General features: G+C 32.5%; 1 protein-coding gene across 9 annotated transcripts in view; it reads left to right on the top strand.

The window, feature by feature from the left end:
- The window catches only part of osa (trithorax group protein osa), a 163,879-nt gene that overhangs the window by 38,511 nt on the left and 103,931 nt on the right, over nt 1-21,437 (top strand). The gene's annotated exons all lie outside the window — the stretch shown is intronic.

Raw genomic sequence — 21,437 nt, 5'->3', positions numbered from 1 at the left:
GACAAGCTAGATTCGAACTACCGATTGAGCTAACATTGCTTCCGGATAACAAAATATAACCAGGTCTCATCTGGTCTTACTTTCTATCAATAGCACAGGCCATTGCTCAAATTCAGCCGGATCTACAGTACGAAGCCACGGCGTACATTTGAAAGATGTTATTCCACACTTCTGCACTGCTCTTCAGGCTGAAAATAGTGTTATAAAAATTGCATCCAGTTGGCTGTATTTTCAAATATCTGGAGATATAAGTACCCTGTAGCCAGTCTAGGACCATATGTCTCTATGTCAATACTATTTCTCTACAGACAACTGCACTAGTAAATCACTACAAATTTACTATTGGCATTCCCTGCAGGGTATATTTACTGATAACAAGGCTGCCGTTAACGGAATTGCTGGTGTCTTCACTACATCTAGGAATGCAGGTCATCCCTAAATGAGATAGCGAGACATTCTAGGATAATGCTTATGTATAGCAGATAATTGAACATGGAAGATCATTTCTGGTATCTCCCTTGCAAAATGTAAGATGGTTGTACAGCAAGGTCTATATGAGACTGCAGAGAACAGGTGGACTAATGAACCCAACTGTGTTATCACGATGTCGACCTGGCCCGTAGGACGAAACTTCTTATGGTCACTTACTACAGGACACTGTATAATTGGGACACATGCTAGAAGACTGGACCCACGGTACATTGTTAAAGCTGTCGAAACGAAGAAGATGAGGAGACTGTGTCGTACCTATTCTGACAAACTTGATTGAACGTATCCTAGGAACCCCATTCCTATCGTGTTTAGATGGACTATCAAGGATGAATCTAAGACGCATCCACTCCTTCATCAGAGAAGTTCACCGTGGAAACAAATTCTGCGGTTTTTTCTTGGGTATCACAATGGGATCAGTTTTGAATGGACTAAATGAGCTTGATGAGTGGCTGCCCATGGAACCTAACCTATTCCACACATAATGGCATAGATATACCTTTCGTTAAAACCTTACTCACAACCTGTTTATTTCTGTATTTCTTCGAAAAGGACTGTGGTGGGGACATTATCGTCAAACGAAGATTTTGTTTCGAATTAAACGATATGAACATGGATATGTGGTTGCAGCAGGACAGCGCTACATGCCTCATTGCGCGCTCCATAATAGACGCACTGCTTGAATGATTTGAGGGTATGGTTATCTCTCAAGGAGTGTTTGTCAACTGGCCGACTTGATCGTGGAATTACACCCCGATAGACTGTTTATTTTGAGATTTTCCAGAGGAAGCTTGTCTATGTCAATAAACCGCAATCGTTAAATGACCTTAAAGACTTCCCTGACACTGCTCAAATTCTGGGATCCGTGCCTCCTTATGAAGACGTGGCAGTCTTTGAAATGAGTCAGTGCACACTTACTGGCATAGATCAGCCTTTCAAGTAGGAAAACAGTTTCGTTAATACCTCGCTCACAGTTTGTTTTATTCCAATCCAATTTTGGTCGCGATATCTCTGTTCTGTTGTAGTTTGAGTGGCACTCGATAAACTTAAGAACAACATAGCCATTTGAAAGAATGCCAATATATTCATCATCTAAAGTCAGTCTAAATACAAGTTGTTACAAATAAAGAAGTTACACTTAATATTTCACCAAAAAATTAACATTTCCTTGAGTTGTAACAAACAAAAAAAAAAAAAAATCATTTCCACTTGAGCATCTGAATCTTTTTCTTTTACTATTTAATTTAGCTCCCCTTCCCTTGAAACTAAAAATTAATACAAACCAAGTTATGGAAACAAAAAGGAAAACTTTTTAAGCATAAAAATGTGAATTCAAGTTAAAAAATGTGGCAATAAATCTACTTTTGCAACCAACCACTCAGCTCTACAAAAAAAAAAAGAAAACCTAGTAAAGGAGGAGACAAAGTAAACAAAAAATAAAGCACAACGAAAATTCTGAATATACACGTTCGTTCGTTCTCAGACTCATATAATCTCGCTCATGTTCATACTCAACGTCATGCCATCGTCCTCGTCATCATCATCATCATCCTCGTCCTCGATGTCATACAAAAACATTATAAAATTTACAATAAACCTACAACGACAACAAAAACAATATACTTAAGTGTTTCAACTACTCTACTCGGGTTCCACAATCCAGTATCTGCTCATGTATCTCTCTATACATAAAGGGTTTTTCAACAGGGACGCTACAAAAATAGACCGATAGGGACAGCAAACGATGCCATATTTTTTGCCGCTCTTTTGAAATTTCTCTTCAGTAAGGTTTGCCATTTCATGATATACGAGCCAACAACGAGTCGAAATTATTAAAATTTATCAGCGAAATTCGGAGTCAGTGGCCTCAATGTTAAGAGCGCAAAATCTTCTTCAGCGATGAGGCTTATTTCTGGCTGAATGGCTTCGACAATAAGCAAAATATCCGTTATTGGTCAGACAGCAATCCACACGTACTCCATGAGTTATCATTCAACGGTGCGGTTTATGTGCCGGCGGTGTCATTGGGCCGTACTTCTTCCGTGATGATTAAGACCGGCACGTTACTGTGAATGGGAATCGCTACCGTTCAATGAGAACAGAAGGAGGACATGTGGTTCCAACAGGACGGCGCCACAAGCCGCACAGCGATTGTCACAATCAATTTATTGGAAACCAAGTTTGGAGAACGTGTTATCTCACGAAATGGTCCAGTCGAATGGCCACCTCGGTCGATTTGACGCCGTTAAACTATTTCCTGTGGGCTACGTCAAGTCTATGATCTATGCCAACAAGTCAGCGACGATTGATGAACTTCGTACGAATATCGAACGTGAAATTGCAACAAATTGGGTTCAGCGTCTGGACTTCTGCAAGCGTGCTCGTGGTGACCATGCAAAAGAAATCGAGTTCCATATATAATGGCATGGAACGTACTTTTACAGGAATAAAGAATTTCATTGATATCCAAAACCGTTTTTGTTTTATTTAAACAAAACTTTTGTAGCGCTCTTATTGAAAAACCCTTTTATAATGAATGTGAATGTGTCTCTGTAATCATTTTCATCCTCGTCCCCTACTGACTGCACTAGTTATAAAATGTTTATAATGACTATAAATGACTGTTGAGAGTAGTAATATTGTAGCTGCGATATTGCTGTCGCTGCTTATATTTTAGCTGTTGTATAAAATGTTGTAAGCCAGGAATTATAGAAAAAAAAAAACACACACACAAAACAACCAGGCAAGGCAGCACTTGCAGAAGAGTGCAAATAAAGAGCCAGAGATGGAGGAACAAACGTATGTATGTATGATGTGTATAAATGTTATAAAATTAATGCCAGCAAGGGTCGTTTGGTCGCCAAACAACAAACAGCCAGCCATCCAGCTATTCAACCAACTATCATTTCATAGCCCCTGTCCTATAGCACAAATGTTATTCAACATTTTTGCTACTACTTATAGCCCCCCTCACACACTCCTTCATGTGTTTCAGTTTCAGTTCCCTTTATAAGGCTGGCCATGTCCATAAAACCAAAGAATCAGCCGGTATTGCAAAAAACGAAAGGAGAAGAGCTTACATACACTTTTGCTAGGGTGTTGCAAACAATGTTAGTCCGTCCCACTGTCTGGCTGTCTCTTCGTCTGTTATATATTATAGACTACATTAATATACACAAATAACAAACTTGGTTGGTCGTTCTGACGTTTGGTTTTATTACTAGTACTTGGCCATCATGTGTTTTTGTTGTTTTCTCTCTCTTGTCTTTCGTATATCCAACATCAGCCGGCAAGTGTTCAAAACTTTATGTCTGTTTGGTTACTTTTGTACTCGTATGCACTTAATCCTCAATGTAAAACTTATGTGAAAATAAATATAGAAACAAACAAATGGGGGAAAAAATTAAATAAAATAAAGAAAAGTTAAAACAGATTATTGTTTCCTTTTTTTACTTCCCATCAATTTTTTAGTTGATTGTGTTACAGTAGCTAAAGAAATGTGGAAAATGTGAAGGTAGAAATTTTGGAATTATCGTGAGCAATGGAGATCTACTGTTTTCCAAAATACTGTTGGCTATCTGTAAATTAGATGAAGCAGGACATTTGAAACTGAGGTTGCCATAGGTTCCGGGATACGGGAATTGTATTGAGGGTGAATTTCCAATTGGGGTTTGGAAATGTGGAATGGCGACATTCACCACCTCTAGTACAAGGTAAATTCGATGATCTTGCTCAATCAAATGTTGAATTGGCTTTGCAAGAAAACAACTAAGGATTCTTATATACTTGATAACGCAAAACCGGGTTTAATATGCCGAGACGGAGGCTATTATATGCAATGACTAGGAGGACTAGGAACGGTGACATAAATCTGTACTATTCTGAATCTATTCGTTCATCTACACCATACAATTCTAGCAAACAAGACACATTTGCAGGTTTAATATGGACATAGATTTCACGACTGTGAAATGATGGAATGATTGTATCTCTTGTTGAGATCACTCTAGGGTAACACAAAGGGAATGACTATAAATGACTGTTCAGACCTTCCTTAACTGAATTTGGAAATGTCTCTTCTGAATTCAAACTTCACTGAAAAACTCATAAGTAAATAAATTGGGAGATACAGCTTCCAGAATATTTTGGTCGATTTTTAATCCCAGTAATACTTTGATACCCTCCGGAATAACATAATTATCATTGGCCTTTTTAAGTGTTGTGATCAGATGTTAGCTTCATGATTTATGTAGGAGTTGTGTCAAGCAAAAAGCAACGCAGTTTGTGGTTGTTTAAAAAAAAAGAGTTGAGCGACACACTCCTTGACCGAAGACAAGGAAGACTGCGATGCTTTTCGGTTGTCTGCAGATACACCCAGAACCTCTGGCGAAAGTCGAACCCGCAACCCCCAGATTGATAGTCCAGCATACTACGGTCTAGTCTACTGAAACTATTATAAGCTTTGCCAGGTACTCTGTGATGGGTTATTACAATTTCTGTAATGGTTATGGAGATAAGAAAGAAGATGTAGATGTTCGTTATAGTCGGGATTTGATGAATATATTTTATGATGCATTGATCCGTTTGCATCAATGAATTGCCTGTATTTTGATTGATTTTGGATAGCATTATCGGTTTTTTTTCACTTTTTCCCCCATTATTCCTCTTGGGAGCATATGGCTTCCTCAAAGTATCTCCATCCCACACGATTTCTTGCAGTTGTTATCGCGTAAGATTGTACTGTCCTAGTCGCGCGTCTCCATGTGTTCTTTGGCCTATCACGACTTCTTGAGCCTTGAGTGTTTCACTCTAGCTTCATCCTTGTTTTACTGTCAGAATTCTTTCTGATAGTATGGCCGAACCACCTCCATTTCCTACGTTTTATTTGTGTTAGTATGGATTCAGTGTTGGTAAGGTTCCAGAGATCCGTGTTGCTGATGTTGTTAGGTCAGAATATTCTGCATATGATTCTGAGGTACTTGAATACCTGTAGCTTTTGCAGTGTTCGATACCAAATAAGTTTCACTTCCGTACAACAGAGTAGCCATAAGATATGCGTTGAATATTCAAAGCTTAGTTCGTCTGGATATTTGTGAGTTTCTTCGTACAGGTTGAGTCTGTTTCATCGCGGAAGCTTTCTACGTATTCAACTGGTTGGGCTTGTAGCATGATGTTATCGTTGCTAAAGATGAATTTCACAGCGTTGGTTTTCTTGATATTTATCTCCAGTCCAACATTGCGTGCTAATCTTTTCAAATCTTCTATGTACTTTTCCCGCATAATCCAAATCCTCGAGCTGGCGTGAGAGGCTCTATGAGCTTCCTCTTCTCTCTGAACAGACTTCGGTCATGATGTTATCCAGCAGGGTTGATAGAGGGCATCCTTGTTTTACGCCAGCGCTTATGTGAAATGGTTGACTTATATTCCCGTTGTGAAGAACTGATAGTTCTGCACCCTCGTACATAGCTCTAATGATCGAGTTATTTTGGGGAGTACTCCTTTCCTTCTCAATACTTTCCATATGACAGTCTGTCTGATGGTATCGAAGGCTTTCTTGAAATCTACTAACAGTAGGTACAGGGTAGTACGCCATTCTAGGGATTGTTCTATTAAAATGCATTGAGTGTTGGCCTGGTCTATGGGCTTTAGCAAGGTCATTATTTAGTCTAAAGTTCGGCTTCATTCGTAGGTCTTTTTGTAGCATAAGTTGAGCTTCAGTCGTAGGTCTTTATAAATTCAAAGATGAGTTTCAATCGTAGGTATTTGTTTAGTCTAAGATGAGCTTTAATTGTATTTCTTTGTGTAGTCGAAGTTGAGCTCCGATCGAAGTATTTCTTGAGCTTCATTTGCAGGTATTTATGTGGTCCATGTTCGTAGGTGTTTGTGTGGTCTGAGTTCAGCTTCGATCTAACCTTCATTTGTATTTCAATTGCTGGTATTTATATAGCTTTAATAGTAGGGATTGATGTATTCCAAATTGAGCTTCAATCGTAGGTCTTTATGTAGACTAAGTTAAGATTCTACGCAGTTTTAGCTTGTTTGTGTAGTCTCAGTTGAGGTTCAATCGTAGATTTCGTGTAGCCTAAGATGAGCTTCGATCGTACATTTTCGTGTAGTGAAAGTTGAGCTTCAACCATAGATCTTCGTGTAGTTTAAGGTTAACTTCAATCGTAGATTTTTATGTAGTGAAAGTTGATCTTCAATCGTAGATCTACGTGTAGTCTAAGGTTAACTTCAATCGTAATTTATGTAGTAAAAATTGTGCTTCAATCGTGGATCTTCGTGTAGTAAAAGTTGGGCTTCAATCTTCGTTTTAGTCTACGCTTAACTTTAATGTAGTCTGAGTTAAGCTTCAATCGCAACTGTCTTACCTATTAAAATTTTATTGGGAAGCACTAAATTTCTATGTTTGGCTCTATGTTGGACCATAACAATTTCTACAGGAGTTAAGGCGATAAGGAGTAAATAAAGAGCTCGATATCCTGGTTTTCACTGCATCTCTTCGGGTTTCAAAGTAACTTTAACTTATTTAACGTTCTATGAATTCATGATATTGTTACTTCGAGGAAAATTCATTATTCAAGTAGTTAAAAACATTTCTCTAATTAAATCAAAATATGCTCAGTATATATCTGATTGTAAAAGAGTTTGTTGTATACATGGCAACATTATTGTTATTATCATCATCATCTTCATTATCTACTGGCATCATTATGCTGAACTTTATAAGCACTGATGAGGAGTATAATATTTTCTTCATACTTTTTCCTCTATGATTTTTATTTTATATTTTAGCTTACACTCTTAGTCGTAAAACTAGGAAAATAAATAATAAAATAAAAAACGTATTTTGTTGTTTGCGGAGCACACACAACAAAAACAACAACTTATAACATCCATTTGAATCCTTGTCATACTTTGTTAAAGAATGAAAATAAATATAGACAGACTGCAACAAAAAAACAAATAAAAGAACGACCGAGTTATCAAGCATTCCAGCAAATAATGAAAACAGGAAAATAGACAAAATAAAATCCCAACTACTAAATGGAAATCCTTTCATTAATATTGCCCTGGCTTTCATACAATATGAACAATTTTCACAAGCTCTAAAGCTGAAGTTGCTGCTGCTGCTCGCTATTTTAGCACAAGTATCTACGTTGTTGTATGTAAATGGTAGTAAAATCGAAAAAAACGTAGTTAAAAAAAAGAAGAAAAACTCTCGATTTATTTTTTGCATTATGAACTTGGTTTTTGTTCTGTTCTGTTCTGCTCTTCTCTTTCTCCTTCCTCCCTCTCTCGTTTAATACAATGAAAAACACAGTTTTTGTTTGTGTCGTTTCTAGTTTAGTTTCGTTTGTATATAACTCTGAACTATGCATCTCGGTAACATTTGTGAAAAATGCAGCAGCAAAAAATTAAAAACGAAAAAAAATAGTATGTAGTCGAGTTAAATGTAAAAAGAGAGTATGAAAGACAAAAAGTAGAATTTGTAATTATGCAGCACATGTTATTTTTCCAATAGAATACATTTTATGTTGCCTCTAAAAGAAACACACAAACACACACATCAGATTCTTTTATACAAACTTGTAGTTTATTTTGTTGTTTTTCTTTTTCATTTGACTACAAAGCACAGTTATGAAGAGAATTATTTATGAAATATATTCGTTTTTGTTGCATTTTTATTATTTATTTTTCTTTGCTTATTTTGTTATTGTTGTTGTTTATAGTTTTTCTTTGTTTAAGTTGTGTTTATGTCGCGCTAAATTTCAAGTAGAATTTTTAAAGATTTTTTTTGTTTGTCTTCTATTTCTTAATCGAACAATGCCAGCCAGGCAAAGAGAATGTAACTTTAGTTTGTTATTTTATAAACAAATTTATAAAAAGATAAAATAATGGTTTAAGTAGTAGTATTTTCCAAGGCAAATTCATTTAAAGGTAGTCCTAATTCTATAACAATTACAACTCCACAAAATATAACATGGAATAGGTATATTTTTGTAAAAATATTTCCTAGCTGTCAAACAGCTGACTGCAAAAATAAACTAGTAAGAGAGTGTAAGAGAGAGTAAGAGGCTGATTATACTTAAAAATTTTACTTTTTTTTTTTGCAGTTTTTTTAATTTTTTGGGAAAAAAATTTTTCGAATTGTTTTTTTTTAAATTTTTTAATTTTTATAATTTTTTTTTGTTTTTTAAATTTTTTTTTTAATATTTAGCGAAAAAGAACTTTTGGTGAAAAAAAAATCGGGATAAAAAATATTTTTCCGATTTTGACAGATTGTAGGTCCAACTTACTATGGTTTTATATACGTCATTGCAAAGGTCTTTGAAATATCTATCATTAGATATCCATATTGTCTATATTATTGTTCTGGTTTTTTCCTCATATCTCAGCCATTTGTGGACCGATTTTGCTGATTTTAAATAGCATGCCTGACTGAATTATTAAAGATTTGGATCCCGAAGATATCTGGGGTCTTCAGAAAATTGATTTCAACAGACAGACAGACGGCCATGGCTTAATCGACTCCGCTATCTATAAGGATCCAGAATATATACTTTATAGGGTCGGAAATGAAAAATGTAGAAATTACAAACGGAATGTAATTTCTCACCAAGGTGAAGGGTATAAAAATACTTTGGAATAAAAGCAAACAAAAGACAAGTCCTCGCACGTTTTTGTTTATCACAATAAGACCCCTTTCACACTGGGCAATTTAGTTGCGCAAGTCTCTTGCCCAACAACAAAACAGCATGTAAAATTTTCTACTCCTTAACCCAACATTACCTCTGGCATCTATAAACACAAGAGACTTGCGCAACTAAATTGCCTAGTGTGAAAGGGGTCTAAGTAAATTTGCCTCTTTAATTATTTACCGTTATAACGGGAAAAATAAGCAAATAAAGCAGCATTACCTACAGCATACATTTAACATGCCCCTAAAGGCAGACCTACCTGTTAGAGGGTTAATTTTTTTCAGAGTTGCATTTAGGTCTCTGTAAAAAACGAAGCATGAAATGTTTTAATGATGGAGTTGCCATATGTTAAACTAAATCAAGTGTTGTATACTTTGCCTTTTTATTCTGTTTTAATTGTTATAAAAGTTTTCTTATAAATAAAATAAAATTATACCTTTAAATATCTGCTCAAACGTTTAATGAAGAAATACTATCAAAATTAAAAAATCTATTGTTAGCTTTTTTCATCGTAAAAAATTTGGCAAAAACAGAAAGCAAGTGGCAAAAAAGTTAAAACTAAAACTAAAAATCGATTTTATATAAAAAGTTGTTTTCTAACATGGCAGTGCATCATGGCATACATGCCCTTAAAATGTAACAGTCATTTAGACAGTCAGCCAATCAAACAGTCATTGAGCCAGCAACAGAAATTTTTATAAAAACCACAAGGAGTAAAAAAAAATTCATTGAGGAAAAAACCAAACAGCTGTCTTTGGACTAACATTTACAAACTCATTTATAAAATTGTATACTGTTTGGTTTAGTTTTTCTTTTTCTGCTCTGCTTTATCACAAATAATAAACGTAAAAAGATCTAATGTTCGTTTTTTTTTCTTTTGTTCTTCTCTGCAAAGCATCATCATCAGCAGCATTGTATTAAAATTTATCTTTATTTTAGTATAAACTGAAAAGTATCTCACTCTATTTCTCTCTCTCTCTCTTGTATGTATTTTATAAAGCATGAGTAAAATGTAATTAAGCAAAAGGATTATGTCAAAACATCAGGTTTTTGTTGAGACTCAACTAACCATACCTAACATTTGGCTAACAGAAGAAAAAAAAAACTGAAAATAAATGAAAATCCTAAAAACCATAAAGAAAACTTATTCTCTACGATAAAGTTTTGTTTTCATTGCAGCACCACAAGATGAAGTTTACAAATAGACAGTAGAGTGTAGTTTTTCTTCCATTTTATTTATACTTGACAACAATACAACTTAGACTTTAGAAAATTTCAAGAAATTTATACATTTGGGTGTGGATTATGGTATGGTATGTATTTAGAATGGGTGGGTAAATATTTATTTGTTGACTTGTACAAAAAAAAAGTAAATAATACACAGCCAGGCAGGCAGGCAGGCAGGCAGGCAGGCAAGCAATTCAAATCATACAAATTAATTACTGTTATATATCATTTTATTTTTATAACCGAATAAAGAAACTTTTAAAGTGTTTAAATCTAAAATATGGACATTTGTAGTACAACTATATCACACAAAATATTTGCTACAATAAAGTGCAAATATACTCGTACACTGGCTTAAAGTAATAGTTAAGGCTATTCTTAGTTTATCGAAAACTTTTGAAATTTACTTGATATTTCCTATAGTCTACATAAAAACATATAAATATAACTTTGAGTTAATATTTATGACAGTTTATTAATCTCTCATTTAGCAGTTAACTGTTATTTGTGATAATGATAAACGTCAAAATGGTTGTCAAGATAAAAAAAATGGTCAAGTATAGTCCCCATTTATTAGTATTATTGCTTTGTTATGACATAATTGTTAGTGCTTTTGCTCAGACAACAAACGTCATTTATTGTTATGATAAATATTTGTTAAGTATAGACAGGGGGTAACAGTATTGTCACAGCGTTGCACCATTTCCTTTAAAACCAACTGTGAGTGCCTTTATTATAAATATTTTATTTGCAATTATTAGAAATATTTATATACATACGAGTTCATTTATACATTACTAGCAGACCCGGTGCGCTTCGCCACCCCAATTAGAAGAATGAAATAGTACTATTAAGTCTCCCTTTGTGAATCTAATTGTAAATGTCTAATTTCATATTTCTGGGTCCATTATTATAGAAAATGCAAAAGAAAGTTACCACTAAAGTCACCTTTTGTGAATTCAAATTCATTTAAAATCATGTGTGCCTAAAATTATTATAAAATATTCAAAAAGTACCATTGCAATAAACAAATAGTACCATTGATTATCACTTCTGAATTCGCATTCACTAAACCATAACCCGTCAATTTTGAATTTTAAATTTGTATAGCCTTTCCTATATTATCAACTAATTTTGTTTCTATAACAATTAATATTTAAAAATTATCACAAAACCCAAAAAAAAACGAAACCGCGGTTTTGAAATTCTTTGGTTTTTTGGAAACGCTAGGTCCATTATTATAGTAAATTCACAAAAGTACGTATGAGAACAAAGAAAAAGTACCAAGCGCCTTGAATTTCCACTCACTTGGGACCATAGACGCCTAATTTCATATTTCTATGTCCATTATTACAGAAAATTCATAAAGTACCATTAGAATATATAAAAAGTCCCAAAAAGCCCCCACTTGTGGTTTCCCACTCACTCCCATATAAGCTTAATTTCATGGTTTTAGGTTAATTGGTGAAGAAATTACAAAAAGTACCATTCGAATAAAGAAAAAGTACCAAAAAGTCTATCCCTAGAATTCTCACTCACTTTAGAACATATACGATTAATATCATGTTTCTAAGTTCATTGTTATAAAAAATTCAAAAAAGTACCATTAGAATAAAGAAAAAGTACCAAAAAGTCTCCCCCTGGAATTCGCACTCACTTTAGAACATATACGATTAATTTCATATTTTTATGGCCATTATTACAGAAAATTCAAAAAGTACCGCTAAAATATACAAAAAGTACCAAAAATCAGGCACTTGTGGATTCCCACTCATTCCGGTCCATATAAGCTTTACTTCATGTTTCTAGGTTCATTGGTGAAGAAATTACAAAAAGTACCATTCGAATAGAGAAAAAGTACCAAAAAGTCTCCCCCTAGAATTCTCACTGACTTAGGACCGTGTATGCTTAATTTCATGTTTCTAAGTCCATTGTTATACAAAATTAAAAAAAGTACCATTATAATAAAGAAAAAGTACCATGAAGTATCCGCTCAATTTTCAATCACATAGGATCAAGTACCATTATAATATAGAAAAAGTACCAAAAAGCAGTCACTTGTAGATGCCCACCCACTCTGGCCCATTAAGCTTTATTTCATGTTTCTAGGTTCATTGGTGAAGAAATTACAAAAAGTACCATTCGATTAAAAAAAAGTACCAAAAATCTCTCCCTAGAATTCTCACTGACTTAGGACCGTGTATGCTTAATTTCATGTTTCTAAGTCCATTGTTATAGAAAATTAAAAAAAGTACCATTATAATAAAAAAAAGTACCATGAAGTATCCGCTTGAATTTTCACTCACATAGGACCATATACGCTTAATTTCATGTTTCTAGGTCCTTTATTGTAGAAAATTCAAAAAGTACCATTATAATATAGAAAATGTACCAAAAAGCAACCACGTGTGGATTCCCACCCACTCGGGCCCATGTAAGCTTTATTTCATGTTTCTAGGTTCATTGGTGAAGAAATTACAAAAAGTACCATTCGATTAAAGAAAAAGTACCAAAAAGTCTCCCCCTAGAATTCTCACTTACTTAGGACCATATATGCTTAATTTCATGTTTCTAAGTTCATTGTTATAGAAAATTCAAAAAATTACCATTAGAATAAACAAAAAGTACCAAAAACTCTCCCCTTAGAATTCTCACTCACTTAGAACCATATATGCTTAACTTCATATTTCTATGTCCATTATTACAGAAAATTCAAAAAGTACCATTAGAATATAGAAAAAGTACCAAAAAGCAGTCACTTGTAGATTCCCACTCACTCCGGTCCGTATAAGCTTAATTTCATGTTTTTAGGTTCATTGGCGAAGAAATTACAAAAAGTACCATTCGAATAAAGAAAAAGTACCAAAAAGTCTCCCCCTAGAATTCTCACTCACTTAGGGCCATATATGCTTAATTTCATGTCTCTAAGTCCATTGTTATAGAAAATTCAAAAAAGTACCATTAGAATATAGAAAAAGTACCAAAAACCCCACAATTGTGGTTTCCCACTCACTCGGTTCCATATAAGCTTTATTTCATGTTTCTAGGTTCATTGGTGAAAAAAATTACAAAAAGTACCAATCGAATAAAGAAAAAGTACCAAAAAGTCTCCCCCTAGAATTCTCACTTACTTAGGACCATATATGCTTAATTTCATATTTCTAAGTCCATAGTTATAGAAAATTCAAAAAAGTACCATTAGAATATAGAAAAAGTACCAAAAAACCCACACTTGTGGTTTCCTACTCACTCGGTTTATATATAAGCTTTATTTTATGTTTCTAGGTTCATTGGTGAAGAAATTACAAAAAGTACCATTCCAATAAAGAAAAAGTACCAAAAAGTCTCCCCCTAGAATTCTCACTCACTTAGGACCATATATGTTTAATTTCATGTTTCTAAGTCCATTGTTATAGAAATTTCAAAAAAGTACCAATAGAAGAACAAAAAAGTACCTATAGTTCTGTTCACATATTTTGGTACCTAAATATTATACCCTATGCCTAACACAAACTTCACTCAGATACAAATCAGCTAACTTTAATGTCGATAAGTGCAATAATTTAAAATATTAAAAAAGTACCGTTAGGAGAAAAGTACCAATTTCCCTTTTCTTCCTCGAACACCCCTCAAGTTCGACCTTTAAAAATATTCCATTTTGCCAAAATTGTTTATGCTACAGACATGTCTCAAAATATTAAAATCTGTGTTAATGTGCCCAAGAAAAAATATGTTTTAAAAAAGTATCAAACTGTTTACCCGGATTTGGCGCAATATACACCTTGGCACTCGAGTTCCAAATAACACCCTGTTAGTTAATTTTTGTATGAATCCAGGAACCAGTGTTAAAAAAATTATCAAAATTGGCTTAATAATTTCAATAAAATGTATTTTTCCGATTTTATCCCCTTTTTGGTACCTTTTTTATCCCCATTGCTTTGGTAAAATATAATTCAAATAAATTTCTGTATCGTGGTGGGAGCTCATAATAAAATATTCGTATGCCTATGTCAAATTATAGAAAAACATATTTTATGAAAAAGTACCAAAAATAAACACAATTTTTATCCCTTAAGGGTTCGAATTTCCAAAAAGTACCAAACTTATATTTTTTATTTTTTGAAAAGTAAAGAATGCGATTTAAAATTTGTTTATATGTTTATTGGTTTAAAAGATACATAGGGTGCAAAAAAAGTACCAAAATACAGTTTTTACCCGTTTTCTCCCCTAAATGTTTCGAATTTCGAAAAAGTACGAAACACCTGTCAGCTTATTTTTTAAATGGAGTAACATGCAACTTTAAGTTTTTTTGTATCTTTATTAGTTTTGAAGATATAAGGTTACCGAATTTACCCGTTTTTACCCTTTTTTACCCCCTAAACGTTCGAATTTCCACAAATCCCTTCTTATCGGATCGTTTTGGGGAGGGAGGAACCCACAGTTAAAATTTCGTGATTCTAGCTTCAGCCGTTTGGGCTGTGCGATGATGAATCAGTCAGTCAGTCAGTCAGTCAGTAACGTTACTCTTTTATATATATAGATTAATCCTTAGTGATTTTATATTTATATATTTACATGAATTGTTTATATAAATATTATTTCACATTTCAATAGGTTTATTTTATTTTTTTTGTTTGTTGATTATTTAAAATTTTGTTTGATTGTTGGCTGTGTAAATAATTAAATTAAAATATTTTTTAATTAAAGCTTCGTTATTTATATAAAGCCAAATAGTTTTAAATTACATAAAATTTTAGCAAAAAAAAAATAATAATAATTAAATCAATTTAAAAATAGATTTAAAAAAGGATTTAATGTCTAACAATTACATATTTTATTAGGTATTATTAAATAGTTTTGCAGTTACTTAAAAAGAAGAAACTCAAAATACTACTATGGACATGTTTTATTATTGGCTGAATTTTTTCCCAATTTTTGGGTTTTATTTTTAAACATTTGTAAAATATTTCCCATCTTTCTGGCAACAAATGGATTCCGAGCCAAAAGAATTGTTCATCTTTTGAGGCCAAGAACGAATCAAGCCAATATCAGATATTCTGTTCCAAAGTGAAGTGTATCCCAGAGAGAGAGCGTTCTGCATCGATCGAAATAAATAGTAATCGGTCGGGGCAATTTCTCAACTATAAGGCGGTTGGTGCAAAACTTCCCAACTACTTTTTTCTAAATAGTTTTTAACAGGAAATGCAACATGTAGCCTAGTGTTGTTATGGTAAAATATTGCGGTTTAATTTTTCAGCCAATTCCCCCTTCAAACGAATCAGTTGTGTTCGGTACAGGTTCCCTGTGAGGGTCTGATCAGATTTCAGCAGCTCATAATATATAGGACCCACCAAATACAGAGAATTACCTTAGAGCCAAGGATATTTGGCTTTTGGTGTCGATTCGGCTCTCTTACGCTTCGGGTAATCGTAATGCATCCATTTTTCATCTCAAATAATGATTCGGTGCAAAAATAATTTTCCTTTATAGCGTTCCAGCTTCTTTCAAGGTCTCTCAACTTCAATTCGTATGGTACCCAATTTTCCTGCTTTTGGATGAATCCTGCTGCTCAGTAACTTTTTGAAATTGTTGCTTGAGTAGCTCCCAATGATTTTGCAGGATCTTTATAAGTTTTACAACAATCTTCATGGAGTTATGTCTCCAATTCCTGGTCTTTAAACCTATTTAGCTGGCCTGGACGATCTTTGTCTTCCGTGTCAAAATCACCACTTGTTAAAATCACAAACCATTAAATTACCTTTCCGACGATACCAAACACAAGTATTTCCGGTTAATTGTTCCACCACTGCAACTTGGTAACACTTAAAATGGTTAAGCTTCTCTTCAATGTTTATTGCTTTGGTACCACTTTATCTCTCTTTCAAAATGGCGTGTAAATGAAAGACAAAAGGAAAATAAAGACAGAGAAAAACAAAATATTGCCATATTTTTGCGATTTATTGATATGCAAACATTATTTGAAAGTTTCCAAACTAAAGTACATTCAAAATCAAAGACAGACAATTACATTTGTAAGCTTTATGCAATCTAAAACACATCGCATGACGATTAACATTGTTATAAGTAATTGAAACATTAAATATTACAATGATATCGGAATAAAGAGAACATTAATTATTCTAACATATTTACGCACTTTCTTTCTCTATTGTTTGTGGCTGTCAATAATGTTGTTTAGAGGTAAATCACCGATCATGTTCGTCCGCTGGTGGCTATGAGTGCCGACCACTGATCTAATGTCTTATTGAATCCTTTACAGCACCGACCAAATAAAAATCAGTTTATATTTTTAAGCTTTCTCTTTAAAAAAGAAATTATAATAGATTTTTTATTAAAAAAAAAAATGATACTCTTGCTGTTTTTGCTCCTGGCGATGGCAATGATGATGATGCTATTTTATCCTTCTGCCAGAGTTTGTTATTGTTGAAGCTGTATGATTTTTCTGAGAATTTCTTTTTCATTTTCTAGGAATAATAGTCAATAATCTGAATGATTTTTTTTGTTTGCATTTTTTTTTTAGATTTTCTGTTCAATATTGTTTCGTATAATGTTACATTAGTCTGTATTTGGTTTACTTTTTTTTTTTTTTTTTTTGTTATTTTACTGTGTAAAGTATGTATGTTTGAGTGTGTGCTTGGTTGGGTGAATGAATGAACGTATGAATTGGTTTTGGAAAATCGATTAAATTGTAGCTATACATACAAACATTTATCGATACATGCAAACATACAGACAGATGTACATACATGTGTTTGTATGTAATAAATACACATTGAAATTATTCAACTATCTATACATTACATTTTACATACTTACGTTTACGCAGAGATTGTATACATATGAATATACATATGTATTTATAAATACATAGATATTTATGTAGACAAATACAAGAGTAGATATAATTGTATCCTTTTACACATGTACGCAATTGTATTTGAATATTCCAAACTATAAGTTTTGTGCTTATGTTAGTTCCCGAACTAGTGAGAAAACTGTTTACTACAGATTACTCTTGCTGAGTAAAGTAACTTCATCCAAAACTCAATTGTAAAAAATAATAAACAGACTACACTCTAGATTACTTAGGGACATTAAAGTGACAATTGACTCTATGCTGTATTACTTGGGATGTATAAAGTAATATATCGATTTATATTTGCATTCAAAAGGAAGCATGCATGTCTTATGACATAAACCCTTGCTTATAGCCAAATCTATATAATACATTTGGAAACTTTTCCAAATTCTAAATAAATAGGACAAAATCCTAAAAAAAGCTCTTAAGAAATTTGTATATTATAAAAATATGCCATCAAGTTGTTATAAAAACTTTATTTATATTTAGAATATATACAATTTTATAATTTATTTATTTATATTTCCATTTAAAATATTTAATAAATGTTTAGAAACTTGACATTGACCACTTTACGCTCAATTGCAACACTGAGCCATGAAATAATATAATTAAATAGTTGGCATCACTGTCTGAGAAAGAGAGTATCACATATTGGTTGACATTTCTCAATTGTCATATGAGTATTAAGCTACCAGATGAGTTTTTGTAAAAAAACAGTATTTTTAGGGCTTTATTTTATAAATCGTTACTATTAATCGTATGACTTAAAATTTTTTGATATTTTCAACTAAATTTGTATTAAATTTATTCAAAGTATTGGTCATTGTTACATATGACCTTTCCCCATCTCTCTGCCAAGATATGGACATCGAGTAGGGTTTTTATCCCGGGAATTCCCGGGAATATTGCCAATTTGTCACTACCCGATTCCCGGGATTTTTATTCGGGAATCCTGGGAATTAAAAACGTACGAAAATTCAAAGAAAACAAGTTAGAACTCTATTGTTTTTCACCAAAAAAAGTAATAGACCGCTTATTATTATTATTTGTTTGGGGTTTTTCTTATGAAAATTTAAAAAGAGAATGTATCAAATGATTAAATTTTTCTTCAATTCAAATCTATTACAAAAAGGCTTAAGATAATTTTTTTTCACGATGATAAAAACAAAACTGAATCAAGAAAAGAAATGTCAACTCAATTTGAATTAATAAAAATTTAATCATTCAAAGTTTGAATAAATTCTGTTATTAATTAACTTTAAAATTAATTCAGTTTAAACAAAGGCTTTGGAATGAATCTAAAATATTAAATATTAAGAATGGATTTATGGAATGAAAGGCTGACATTTTTTAATTACGGATTAAGATTTTAGTGAATTAAGCTCAAATTGTAGTAATTAATTCAAAGCTCTGATATATAATTGCCCAATTCACAATTGATGTCGTAGTGTTGTAGCATTGTATGTCATAAATATTTTTCAAACAAATTTTTCGAAACAAAAACAAAACTAATTTTTCGAATCAAAAAAAAATACGACATACAACGATACAACGCTACGACATCAATTGTGAATTGGGCAAATAATTATAACACTAAGTTTTTATATGAAATTTGGATATAATATATATAATTTACAGTATCATAATATATTTCGGGAATAGCCGGGTACCCGGGAATGTAGAACAAAATTTTCCGATTCCCGGGAATCAAAAAAGGTTGGGAAATTAAAAACCCTAACTTCGAGCCAAAAGAAATCTGTTCATCTTTTGAGGCTAAGAACGAATTAAGCCAATATCGGTTACTCTGTTCCAAAGTGAAGCGTTTCCCGGAGAGTGCGTTCTGCATCGATCGAAACAAATAATAGTCGGGCGGGGCAATGTCAAGTGAGGCTAAACTTCCCAACCACTTCATTCGAAATAGTTTTTATCTTGCCTTGAAGTAGTTTACGAGGTCTTCTTCCCAAATATGGAGTTTTTACATTAAATTTTTTTTATAATTTTTGAAACTGCTGATTTATTAATTGAAAATTTATCACAGATAGTCTTTTGCTTTAATCCAACATTAAAATCGTTTACTATTTGGGTTTTTACATTTAATATGCCTTCTGAAGTAGGTCTTCTATAAGGCTTCTAACAAAAGCAAGTATATAAAGCCTTGACTCCCAATGTCACGCCGTGTACAATTGAAACGATTTTTCAATTTAGGTGGCCTTTACAAAGGTCCTTTACAGGATAATTTTCCCGCTGGCTGAGTACACATTTCTGTTTGTATTTGTTATTAATAATATGTAAATGATAGAATAAATATCATCCTTATTTGTTGTTGCTGTAGCAAACATAAATGTGTTAAAGTTTATCTGTCTGTCCCTCGATATACAATAATTATGTAAATTGTTATACAATATCATGTGCTGAATCAAATATAACAGCAAACCAGATGAGCAAAATAAGAAGAAAAACGTAATAAATTTAAACAGAAATATTTACAATATTATTTCTTTTATTATATTCATTCAGTTGATGCAATTCTTGGGAATGATAAAATGTTTAATTGAAAAAGAAGCTTTGAATGTTTGACGGTATTGTATATAATATTCTTACAGCCTAACCTAAATAAAAACATTGAGCGTAGCGTTTTCTGTCGACCAGTAAACAAGAGTGTCAACGTTTTGACAACAATGATAAATATTTTGTTTTTAATATCAGTTTGAATGCACAAAGTAAAGAAAACAATAACTTAACTTAGTTTATGCATCTTCTGCAGCCATGTCCACTACCACTACCTAATGCATTGTCAAAATGAGACACATTTTTTGACAAATAAACAACGCTTTTATTTAGGTATGGCTGTTAATAAGAATTTTGTTGTAAGATATTTTATTTCTAAAGAAATTGCTTTACTAGGTTATTGAATTGTCAAAGGATGATTTAATTTTATTAGTAAAGTCCTTTTATATTTAATTTAAATAACAATTAATAGAATTCATATTTAAAATAAATTTCTTTAAAATTTGTTTATATTTACACATAAATTTGTCTACATTGGGCATCATTGTCTTTTCAAGGCTGCCAGCTTTCATATATATATCATAAGCTATCTTACTTTATGAACTTGGCAGCACTGAATCACAAATAAGTAAATTTCTAGCCAGGCTGCCAGATGTAATATAAAGTAATCTACTAATGTTTAAATTTTTTACAAAGCCTTTTATTTTTATGAATTTAAATGGATTTTCTTTAAAATCTAATGCCATACTTTCAAGATATATTGATTTTCTACAAATATCTTATAATTTAAAGTGTGCTAATGGCTAATTACCTTCAAATATGTTACCAAGAGAAATAGTGAATTGCTAATAATACCTTGAAGGCTTGTGCCAGTTAATTTTGTAAAATAAACCTCCAGCAAATTGAAATTTATTGAATCCTTCCTTCCTTAACAAACATTTAATATTTCCTAAATACTCTTCTATAATTTTACCCAAACGTCAGGCTAATAAATGAATGATATACATAAATAAATGAACATTTATGCACCTTAATATATTTTTAATTGTATTTCAAAGGATTATTATAAATATATTTTCATGAAATGATAAATAGTAGCAGTATTTAGTTTCACATTTAATATTGTGAAATCTGCCACCCACATTCTACCAGCAAACTTCACTCCCCCCCATTACTCCTGCTACTTATAATAGAAATGTTTGTGATTTTGTCGTTCTCTCAAATCGATTTTATTAAAACGCCATCAAAATATTGTTGTCGTTGTTGTTATGCTGCTTGTGTCATTACTACTCTGCTGTAATGTGGTAGCAGGGAGGGTGACTGGTTGGTTTGGTTTGGTTTTCATCCTGTCATTTATTAAATTACTATATAATGTTCTTTGACTACTCATCTTCCTTATCGTCTCTATGATTCTCTGGCTTTCATATATTTCAGATAACTTTGCTCATTGTTTGTGTAATGTAAAGTGTATAGAACACATTTCCTTTGCCATTGTTTTTACTTATATGTATGTATATAGAGAGAGAGAGAGGGAAAATTATATATTTTGCAGGAATTTTGTTGTTGTGTGATTACATTTTAAGGATTGTTGTAAACTCTTCTTCTTCTTTATCTTGTTATTGTTCCTT

Source organism: Calliphora vicina, chromosome 1, assembly GCF_958450345.1.
Source record: "Calliphora vicina chromosome 1, idCalVici1.1, whole genome shotgun sequence".
NCBI classification, from domain to species: Eukaryota; Metazoa; Arthropoda; class Insecta; order Diptera; family Calliphoridae; genus Calliphora; species Calliphora vicina.
Note: the sequence above shows the minus strand (reverse complement) of the source record. Positions and strands in the feature narration are given on the sequence as shown.